The sequence below is a fragment of the Salvia hispanica genome, chromosome 6 (genome assembly GCF_023119035.1).
Source record: "Salvia hispanica cultivar TCC Black 2014 chromosome 6, UniMelb_Shisp_WGS_1.0, whole genome shotgun sequence".
In the NCBI taxonomy this organism is placed as follows: Eukaryota; Viridiplantae; Streptophyta; class Magnoliopsida; order Lamiales; family Lamiaceae; genus Salvia; species Salvia hispanica.
In genome coordinates, this window is record NC_062970.1 from 46,365,640 (window position 1) to 46,377,132 (window position 11,493).

The 11,493-nt window shown below is 32.6% G+C and overlaps 1 long non-coding RNA gene across 1 annotated transcript; it reads right to left on the bottom strand.

Moving 5' to 3' along the window:
• Nucleotides 1-9,008: 9,008 nt before the first annotated feature.
• LOC125192336 lies at nucleotides 9,009-10,209 on the bottom strand. Its single transcript, XR_007171367.1, has 2 exons — nucleotides 10,129-10,209; nucleotides 9,009-9,393 (listed from the first exon to the last, which is right to left on the bottom strand). It is a non-coding gene; the product is annotated as an uncharacterized LOC125192336 (long non-coding RNA).
• Nucleotides 10,210-11,493: the final 1,284 nt, after the last annotated feature.

An 11,493-nucleotide genomic window follows, 5' to 3' on the forward strand; every position in this document is an offset into this window, starting at 1 on the left:
AGAGCATCCACAACGGTGTTCTTAGAGCTGTCCGTCCGTCCGTACCGCTGAACAAGCGGCGTCCGTCCGCTGCTGCAGCTCGTCCGTCCGTTCCAGCGGCATAGGCGCTGCACTTAGCTAAGAGCACGTTATTTTTTAAAAATTTAAAATTTATTTAAAAAAATGTTTTTAAATAAAAAAAATATTTTCCCACTTCCCAAAAAAATATATCCGTTTTCTACCCACTTTTAATTTATTTTTCAATTTTTTTCCCCAAAATTCACAATTTCCTCTATAAATACCCCCACTTCAACACAAAAAAAAATCACATTCTCATCTATTCTATCATCTACATTCTCTCATCATTTTTCTCATATTCTCTCATCTAAATTCCCACCACACTTCAGAATGTCCGGCTCCGGCGATGACCCCTCCGGCAATCGCGGTTGGAACCACGATTGGTTCGACTCCGACTCATTCCCTTAATTTGTAGGATTTTAATTATGTATTTTTTATTTTCTATGATTTTAATTATGTATTTTTATTTTTTAAGATTTTAATTATGTAATTTTTATTTTTTAAGATTTTAATTATGTAATTTTAAATTTTTAATGCATTTTAATATTGTGGAAATGTTTTTATTTAAATTGAATAATAGAATAGTGGGACCCTTGAGCTTGTCCTTAGCTAAGAGCACGGATGTAGGTGTTGTGCTCTTAGCTAAGGACAAGGAGTAAAAGTGGGTCTGGGCCCACTTCCGCGCTCTTAGCTAAGAGCACGGATGGGGATGCTCTAAGAAAAATGAGTGGTCCAAATTTGGTCTCTAGTTCGGTCTTTAAAAATGGTTCGACATTGATCACAACTATATATATATATATATATATATATATAGGGTAGCGTTAAAAGCAGAACCCCCTTTAAATGTAGAACACTGAACAAAATAAAATAGATCATTATAAAAGATCATAAGGTTATTATAAGATCATTTTTAATTCATTATAGGAAATTTGCATTTTAAAATACACTAAAAAACAAATCCAAAAATCATTATAAAAGATCATAAGGTTATTATATACACTAAAATACACTAAATATACACTTAGAAAAATTGCATTTTAAAATCATTATAAAAGATCATAAGGTTATTATAAGAAACAGATTACTATATTGAACTAATAATGAAAGAACAATGACCTTAATGGTCTCCTACAATAAATTATTTTCATATAGTTTTGTGTTCATATATATATATATATATATATATATATAGGGTTTTGATCTATGAAGATCAGATTTAAATACAGAAACGCAGAACAAAGTCATACGTAGGGCATTTTTAGGTCATAGTTAGTTTATTTTTAGGTCATGCTAACAAAGCATGACCTAAAATGATCTTAACATGACATAAACCCAAATCTTATAATATGACCTAAAACTACTTAATTATGACCTTCCGTGTTTTGGGTTAATTATTGACCATTAGATCATCTAATCCTAGGGCCAAGATTTGGGCTGCATTTCTGGATTTAAACACATACTTATTTTGATCATCTCCATATATATATATATATATATATATAGGGGTGTGTTAGGGTCCTTACAGCATCTTAGTGTAAAACACAGCACAAATCACAGCCCTTGGATCATTAGATTGGATGGTTGTGATTTGTTACATTATCATACTAAAAATCTACATTATTAGGCGAGGTACATTATTAGACTAGAAATGTACATTGTAAGACTAAAACTGTACATTTCTAAACTAAAATGCTACATTATTCAACTAAATTGCTACATTATTATCCAAGCTACATTATTAGTCTAAATTCTACATTATTAGATGACACGTGGCATTAATCTAACCATTAGATCATATGATCCAATGGACTGCAAGTGTTTTGAGTTTTACTTATACATAGCGTTTGACCTGAATACATCCCTATATATATATATAGGTTTGTGTTAAAATGACAACTCCTTTTAAAATGACACCGTGACACCACTTATACAGCAATATTATAAACGCTACACAAAGACAATATCCAACACGTTAGACAAAGCAATCTAGCAATTTATAGATTCTTTGTCTAACGTGTTGGATATTATTGTTCAAGAAAAATTGTTGTTTAAAGACCAGCACATTGCTGCCGTCTTTTTTGGGGTTTTTTTTTGCCACGTGGCAGCTTATTATTCGTCCACGTGTACAAATGATTGGCTAGGAATGGTGTTATTTTAAGGGGTGGTGTCACCCTAACATGCCCCTATATATATATATATATGTTTGTGTTAAAATGACAACCCCTCTTAAAGTGACACCGTAACACCACTTATACAACAATATTATAAACGCTACACAACAATATTCAATACGGTAGACAACAATCTTTAGATTGCTGTCTAGCGTGTTGGAAATTGTTGTTCAAGAAAAATTGTTGTATAAGGTATTAAATATTGCTGCCCGTCTTTTTTTAATCTTGAAAAAAACAAATCGGCCACGTGGCAGCTTATTATTCGTCCACGTGTACAAATGATTGGCTAGGAATGGTGGTATGGTGTTATTTTAAGGGGTGGTGGCACTCTAACACTCCTATATATATATATATATATATAGGGGTGTGATCAATTGCTAACTTTCTTAAGTTGCTAACTTGCTAACTCCTCAACGCAGTGCATTAAAAATGTCAACACGATGACATTAAAATATCAACACATAATTTTATTGAACTTCAATATAATGTGTTGATATTATGTATTGATATTTTGATGTCACCGTGTTGACATTTTTAATATTGATGAGTTAGCAGAGTTAGCAACTTAAATAGTTAGCAATATAACGCACCCATATATATATATATATATAGGGTTTTGATCTATGAAGACCAGATTTAAATACAGAAACGTAGAACAAAGTCATACGTAGGGCATTTTTAGGTCATAGTTAGTTTATTTTTAGGTCATGCTAACAAAGCATGACCTAAAATGATCTTAATATGACATAAACCCAAATCTTATAATATGACCTAAAACTACTTAATTATGACCTTCCGTATTTTTGGTTAATTATTGACCATTAGATCATCTAATCTTAGGGCCAAGATTTGGGCTGCATTTCTGGATTTAAATGCATTCTTATTTTGATCATCTCCATATATATATATATATATATATATATATATATATATACGGGTGCGCTATGGTCCATAAGTGAAATCCTGTCAAAAATCAAAGCGAATCTCAGCCCTTGGATCCTTAGATTGGATGATTGTGATCATAATATACGAGCTACATTATTACAGTATAAGCGTTACATTATTAGCCGAGTTACATTATTAGACTACACAATCTACATTATAAGACTAAAGCGCGTTACATTATTAGCCGAGCTACATTATTAGACTACACAATCTACATTATTAGATGACACGTGGCATTAATCTAACGGTTACATCACAAGATCCAATGGCTGAGATTTGCTTTGATTTTTGACAGAATTTCACTTATGGACCTGATCACATCCCTATATATATATATATATATATAGGGTAGTGATATAATGCAAACTTATATATTGTACAAACTCAAAACTCCTCAATACAGCTTCAACACTGTTTCAATACAATATCAGCACAGTGTAAAATTTCAAGATTTTACACTGTCATCACAATATCAACACAACATCAATCATTGACTACCATTGAAATTCTGTTGAAAATTTCCTGTTGATGCTTTTTTTTGATCTGTTGACATTTTTCAATGGTCCAGATCATAGTTTTGAGTTTGTACAATATTTAGAGTTTTCATTTGATCACATTCCTATATATATATATATATATATATAGGGGTGCACTATGGTGCCACCATAGATAGGATAATACCATACCACCAATATAGTCCGTTAGATCTCATTTATGGATGCCTAGGATTAAGTTTCGTGAAAAAACACGGGTTTGCAGTCTACTGTATTAGATATTGCAGTCGTGGTAAACTGCAATATTGTTGTGGTAAGACTGCAATATTCAATGAACAACACTGCAATCTGGTAACGTAAAATTAGAAATTTCCTATTTTACCCCTCCGTGTTTTTACACGTGGCAGCATGACAAGCACACGATTTTCAGATAAAATGGCCTAAAATGGTGGTATGGTGTTACAATAAAGAGTGTTGTCATCTTAATACATCCATATATAACCCATAATTATGGTGATAACCTAATAACCCTCATTTTATGGACGAAAAGTATCATTTTATGCATGCTGAAAAAATATCATTTTATCGTATATAAATATCATTTTTACTAAAAATGATACTTTTGACCCATAAAATGATAGGGTTATTAGGTTATCACATAAATATGAGATATAATCATATACTTTTCCCATCTTTTGTGCTTTTTCCTTTTTAATCTCCCCCATCCATTATTAAGATCTAAAGGCTGAAATTAGTTCCTGATTTAATCATTTTTATTCATTAAAAAATTATAGAAGGGCGTTTAGGGGATATGCATTGACGTCGGTTATGGTAAGTCCATGATTCTCTCCCTCACAATATCTTGCAGCGGTTTTTTTCATTCATAGTACAGAATTGTCTCTTCTCTTTCATCGTTCTCCATTCTCCATTCTCTTTCATCTTGCAGCGATTAATCTTTCATCGTTCTTCATTCTCGAAAATTCTGGTCTTAACAAATAGTGCGATCGTGCGAAACTTGTAGAATTATTTTTTGGAGAGTTTCGGGAAGAATATCTTTACTACAATGGAAGAAGGTGGTTCTTCAACAATGGACGAAGCTTATGATTCAACTATGGAAGAAGGTAAATTTGTCGAAAAGTATTTGATTATTGTATCAACGTTTCATTAATTTCCATATCACACATATTAACGCAACCCTTTTTGATTTGATGTGTTTTGTACCAAAAAAATTAGTTTTGCCTTGTATTCAGTTTTTATTATTTGCTTGTCTTAGTTTTATTATTTCAAATCGGAACATTTTATGATGAAAATTTTCTTTTTTGGGGAGTTAATGTGCTTTTGATTAATAGCCTTGCATTAATAATGATTTTTCGGCATTCCCTTTTTTTTATACCATTATTCCTTTTTGTTAAGGCATTATCGAACAATACCGCATTTAAGGGTTTTTCCTTTAAACCCCTTTTTTATTTTACCATTATTCCATTACTTTTTTAAAATTTGCATTATCGAACAATAGTCTTGATTAATAATGTTTTTCTGGATTACTCCCTTTATTTAAGTACAAAAAGTTAAGTGCTTGTGAAATAATGCAACTTGTTACTAATAATGTACATTAAACAAAAAAATGTATAATTATTATGCATAAATTGTTGAAAAGTGGTGGGATTAAAAAAACACATTCAAAACAAAATTTGATAACTAAGACTAAACCAAAACTAGAACTAAAAATTTTTTTTTGGGTACAAGATACATCAAGATTTCCTCTTGCCCTTATGAAGCTCTTTCTCCTTCGCCATCTCTTTAAACTTTGATGTTTCAGAGTCGGATGTTCCATCTCATCGCAAGCCTTGCACTGCCTAAGAGGCCTAGTAGCCCCTTTATACCCTTTTTTCCCTTTTGGAAATCGACGGGTGGCAATAGGCCCTTTTGCTCCAAACCAACCTCCCCCAATTTTTTGCGAACCCAAAGTGGAAGAACATCATCCCCCGGGGCTTCGTCAATATCTAACCAAGGCTCCCTTCCTGTCCCAAAATCAATAATGTACCCAAAATTAATGCACAATACTAACTGTATAATGTACAAAAGTAAGCAAATAATGCACCAATGAATATTACATTCTATCAACCATTGACCTTTTAAAAAACCAAGCATTTAAAGTAAAAAAAAAAACATAATGTACACCACTCCCTACAATAATGTACAAATGGCAACAAAAAATGAAAAATATGAATACAAATTTAAATTAATTTTGGGGCATTTTTATCAAACCGACCGATGTAAATTCAAAAAAAAAAAGTAATGCACACCACTACCTACAATAATGTAAAATTTTTCATCAAATAATGCACGAATGAAATAAAGGCAAATGCAAGACAAACCAAAAATAAACCCGATACGATTTCATCTACCCCAAAACGCCCCCAAAACATAATTGGGAAAACCAAAAAATTTTACTACAAACTTCAATAATGGACAAAAAAAACCCCATAAAAAAAGAACACGATTTTACCATTTTTCGGTGGGTATTAAGGGAAAAAAAGGCACAATTGGGGGTTTTTTTCTAAAAATGAACCATATCAATAATCGGATTTGGTTGGGTGGCAAAGGAAAATAGGCAATTAAAAGGTATTACAAAAATTTAATCATTAAAAGTGTCGACTAAAAGTGAAAAAATCGCCAAACGGTTTTTAAAGACCAACATTGACGAAAAGGTTCCCTTTCCAAAAAAACGGAACTTTTGAAACCTTCCTTTGGGCCCATCAGAATCTATCATCGCGGGGGCGAAGGTATCCCCATTAGAACTATGAATCTTAACGGGGGGTGTTTACCGGGAAAAAAATTTGGGGGAGGGGGTGCCCCTTCAATTTGGGGTAATGGTTGGGGGTTTTTCATAGTTTGAATTTGGGGGGGACTCCCTTTTGAATCGTTGATTTGGGGAAAAGACGCTTTTGGGGTGGGGAAAAGAGTGGGGCATATGGAAGGATTGCTTTAAAACTCGCCCCGGGGTTTTAATTCATGGCCCCTTTTTTAATTTTACCATATAATGCACAAAAATGAACCCAATAATGCAAAGAGGATTATGTGAGGCTTCATCTAGTCCATCCATCATACTAATCTAATGGATGTGATTAAGAAGGAAATAGTATCTAAAGGGGCAAAAGGAGTTTAATGCTATCCTATATATATATATATATATATATATATAGGGGTGCGTTATAATGATAACCTTTTATATTTAGGATAACCTAAATTTATCATTTTATTTCAAAAAATATCATTTTTAAAATATTTATACAGATAAAAGATATTTTTTCCCGCATAAAAGATACTTTTAATCCATAAAATGATATTTATACGATAAAATGATATTTTTTCAAAAGGAATAAAAGAAAACTTTTAATCCATAAAATGATATTCTGTTATATAAAATGATACTTTTCGTCCATAAAATGAGGGTTATTAGGTTATCACCTTAATTATGGGTTATCATATGATCACATCCCTATATATATATATATATATATATATATATATATATATATATAGAGTTGTGATCAATGTCGAACCAATTTTATTTATTCAAATTCATTGACATGGGTTTTTGCTTGATTAACATTTAAAAATGCAATTTATTCAAGGAAATTTTTTACTTCATTCAAACGGATTTCTTTATTAGATAAGATTTTTTCTTCATTCCAAAAAGGATTTTAAAGTTTTTACACATACTTCATTCCAATAATTTATTTTTCATTATTCCATGTGTTTATTTTAAACCATATTTTTGGCAAATAATGCAATGGGATAGAATTTGAGGGAAAAAAAAAACCAAATTTCGCAAAAACCCCATTTACGACCCAATGAAGTAAAAGCCTACTGAAGAAGTAAAAACCTACTAAAAGAAATAAAATTCTGGGCGAAGTTAAATCTTCGTAACATGTTAGTATGACTTATTTACCTTCGGGTGAATTAAAATAGGCTCGGGATGAAGGGAAAATAATTTATAAATTTCCTAAACTTATCCATAAAAAACTAGATCTAAAAACCCTAATTTGGTGGGGTTCCCCCGGTTCGGGCTTTAAGAGTGGATTTGTGGGTAAGGGGGCCCCTCTATATATATATATAGAGAGAGAGAGTTGTGATCAATGTCAACCATTCTTAAGGCCAACTTAGACTTAATTATGACCCCTTTATTTTTTTTATCTTGTGGTTAGGGTTAATTTACCATTATTTAATTATTTTATTTAAAAAAAACCCTTTTTGAGGGGTATTTTAGGGAAAACAATTTATTAACTTCCTAAAATAAAATACGGAGGCCCTTCTCCCTCAAATCTTCGAATTTTTTTCAATCTTGTGATCTCCATCGATTTTCATCGATCTTCTTCCTATAATCTACTTAAATCTTCATTTATCTCCATCGCGGACAATTTTGCTTCCTCAATTCACGATCGTTTTGCAATTTCACCCAATCCACACCGCATCGCGGACAATGCGATCTTCATCAAATTCTCGATCGTTTTGGGGGTGCGGAGGAGGTTGGCGGAAACGGAGGCTTCATCAGATCAGCCGAACGGTCCTCTTGCGGGTGATCTTCCGGTAGAGGACCGACGGATACAAATATAGCGCCGTTTCAGCGCGCAGCGGCTGAGAGAAGGGGGGGCGGCAACGACAAGATTGTCGTGAATCTGGATACAATCGGATAGAAGAAAATAAAAAATAGTTCATTCAGTACGATAGTTACTTCATCATGCTGAAATATTACTTCAAACAGAGTTAATAAAAGACAAGGTAAAAGATAGTTCATTCAGTACGATAGTTACTTCATTATACTTAAATATTACTTCAAACAGAGTTAATAAATAGTGCATTCAGTACGATAGTTACTTCATCATACTGAAATATTACTTCAAACAGAGTTAATAAAAGCCAAGGTAAAAAATAGTTCATTCAGTACGATAGTTACTTCATCATACTGAAATATTACTTCAAACAGAGTTAATAAAAGGCAAGGTAAAAAATAGTTCATTCAGTACGATAGTTACTTCATCATACTGAAATATTACTTCAAACATAGTTAATAAAAGACAAGGTAAAAGATAGTTCATTCAGTACGATAGTTACTTCATTATACGGAAATATTACTTCAAACAGAGTTAATAAATAGTGCATTCAGTACGATAGTTACTTCATCATACTTGAAATATTAATTCAAACAGAGTTAATAAAAGCCAAGGTAAAAAATTGTTCATTCAGTACGATAGTTACTTCATCATACTGAAATATTACTTCAAACAGAGTTAATAAAAGGCAAGGTAAAAAATAGTTCATGCAGTACGATAGTTACTTCATCATACTGAAATATTACTTCAAACAGAGTTAATAAAAGGGAAGGTAAAAACCGTTTAAACAATATGTGAAAGTTGTAAACCAAATCATCCTCACTATATAAACCCCATAACCAATACAAACTCTCCATTACAAAAAAAAAGGAAAAAACACAAACTTGTCCAATACAAGAAATCATCCAAAATTGACACACAAGCACATCTCAATCGGCTGAGCCGTGATTCTGGGCACCACCCATTTGTTAGGCGTGGGAACGGACTGCACAAATGTCCTCATCAGCATGTTACCATGACTCAACTACATCTCCCGAAACTCTTTATCTCGCTCCTCAAATTTGATTTCTCACCCAACTGTGAGTTAGAGGACCCCACTGTTTTCTTCACCTATATACAAGAAACACATAACAACAATTCAACATTTGAAACATAGTTTATGTTACATCATTAAAATAGTTCGGAACTTCATGATTTAGGTTCTTTAGTTCATTAAAGGTATAATTCACAACTAAATGTACATACAAAATAGGTCAGTTTATATTACTTCATTCCATGAGGTTATTACTTCATCAAATAGCTGAATTGGTTCATTCAACTGTTATTTCTTCACAAAATATGCATACAACACAGTTACTTCATCCTCTGAATACTACTTCATCAAATAGGTTAGTTAGTTCATTCAATGTTATTTTCTAGCAAAATATGCATACAACACATTTAATAAAATTTATACGAACATCAGACGAACTTTCCTTTGCGATTTGATCTCCAAATTATGAAGTAATAAATCACATTAAGAAGATGCATATTAGTTTTTGCCACATATTTCAAATGATTCAAGCACCAAACTCATAGCCTCATCAAATGAAGTAGCCTTGTGAAATGAAGTAACATCCTCATGAAATGGACTAAATCGATTTACACAGCCACATTTTTTTATACCTTTTCTCCCAAATATCAAAAGTATTGTGAAGTAATCGATTTACATTACTTCAGTACGTGAGGTTATAACTTCATCAAATAGGTTAAGTTGTTCATACAGTACAGTTAACAAATTCATAAAACACAGCTAACTTCATTCTATGAATTTACTACTTCATAACAACTTATCACTTCATTTACCTTTTGGTGGAGGGATTTGACTTGCAATATTTGCTTCCGACCGACCAGTAGAGAAACTTTCCTCAGGATTTGCTTTCTCGACCAGTTGTGATTTGCCCATCGGCCTATGAGTATATTTGAAGCTTATGTTGACCTTCCTCGGCTCTACTTGATAAACTTATAAGACAAAAATCATAAACCAATTTACAAATAGATGAAGTAAATTAAACTTTTGAACTATGCAAAGCTTCAAAACAGTGTATTACCTGATGCAGTAGAGTTGAGTGTTTGAGTCATTTTTGAATCGTCATCGGATTTGAACTCGTTGGCTGTAGATGTTGAACTCGGCGACTCGAGATGCTGAATCGTTGGTACAATCGATTTCAACTGTCATGAAGATGTTGAATCGATTACTGAGATGAAGTTGTTGAATCGATTTCAGTTGATGATGAATCGATTGGAGTGAGATGAATCGATTTGGAGATTTGGAGATTTGGAAAAGAAGAAGTAGCGCAGGAGCAGAGGCGGGAATATGAAATGAGTAAAATTTTTAGGATGGGTTTAACCCTAAATTTTTTATCTCCAATGCGAAAGGACCTAAATACCCCCGCATTGAAGTAAATTATTTATATAATGAACTACGAAAAATAACCCTTAATGATCTAATCTCATCCATCAAATTTAAGATCTAAGGGCCCAAATTTGGTCTCTAGTTCGGTCTTTAAGAGTGGATTTGTGAATAATGGGACTATATATATATATATATATATATATATATATAGGGGTGCGTTAGGCTCCTTTGCACCCTAAGTGTCCTATTTCCTTCTTAATCTCAACCCTTGGATCCTTAAATTGGATGGTTGTGATCAATGCATTATTAGTCTATAATGTTGCATTATTAGCCGCTGTGCATTATTAGAATGAAAATGTGCATTATTAAATGACACGTGGCATTAATCTAACCGTCAGATGACAAAATCGTGGGACTAGGATTAAGAAGGAAAAAGAACAAAAGATATGAAAAGGATTTGAATACATCCCTATATTTATATATATATAGGGTCCTGTTAGGTTGAGATTATTTAACTAAATTGAGAAATGAGATGCAATATGGGCCACTAATCCATAAGATTCATGAAATGTCAACAGCTATCATATTATGTCAACACGGGGGTATAAGTGCCATTTCGTTGTGTAATTTTTGGATTTGTTGAGGAAAAATTTTGGATTGAATTGGATGAACTTTGTGCAGTACCGTTTTTTCCGCAAAATTAAAGCTGAAGAATTTGTGCAATTGAAACATGAATATAGGAAGTAAACAGAAGTAGAGAAGACAATTGCATGGCGAGGAGGTAGGGGATGAAGACGAGCGTGTTGGCGATTAGG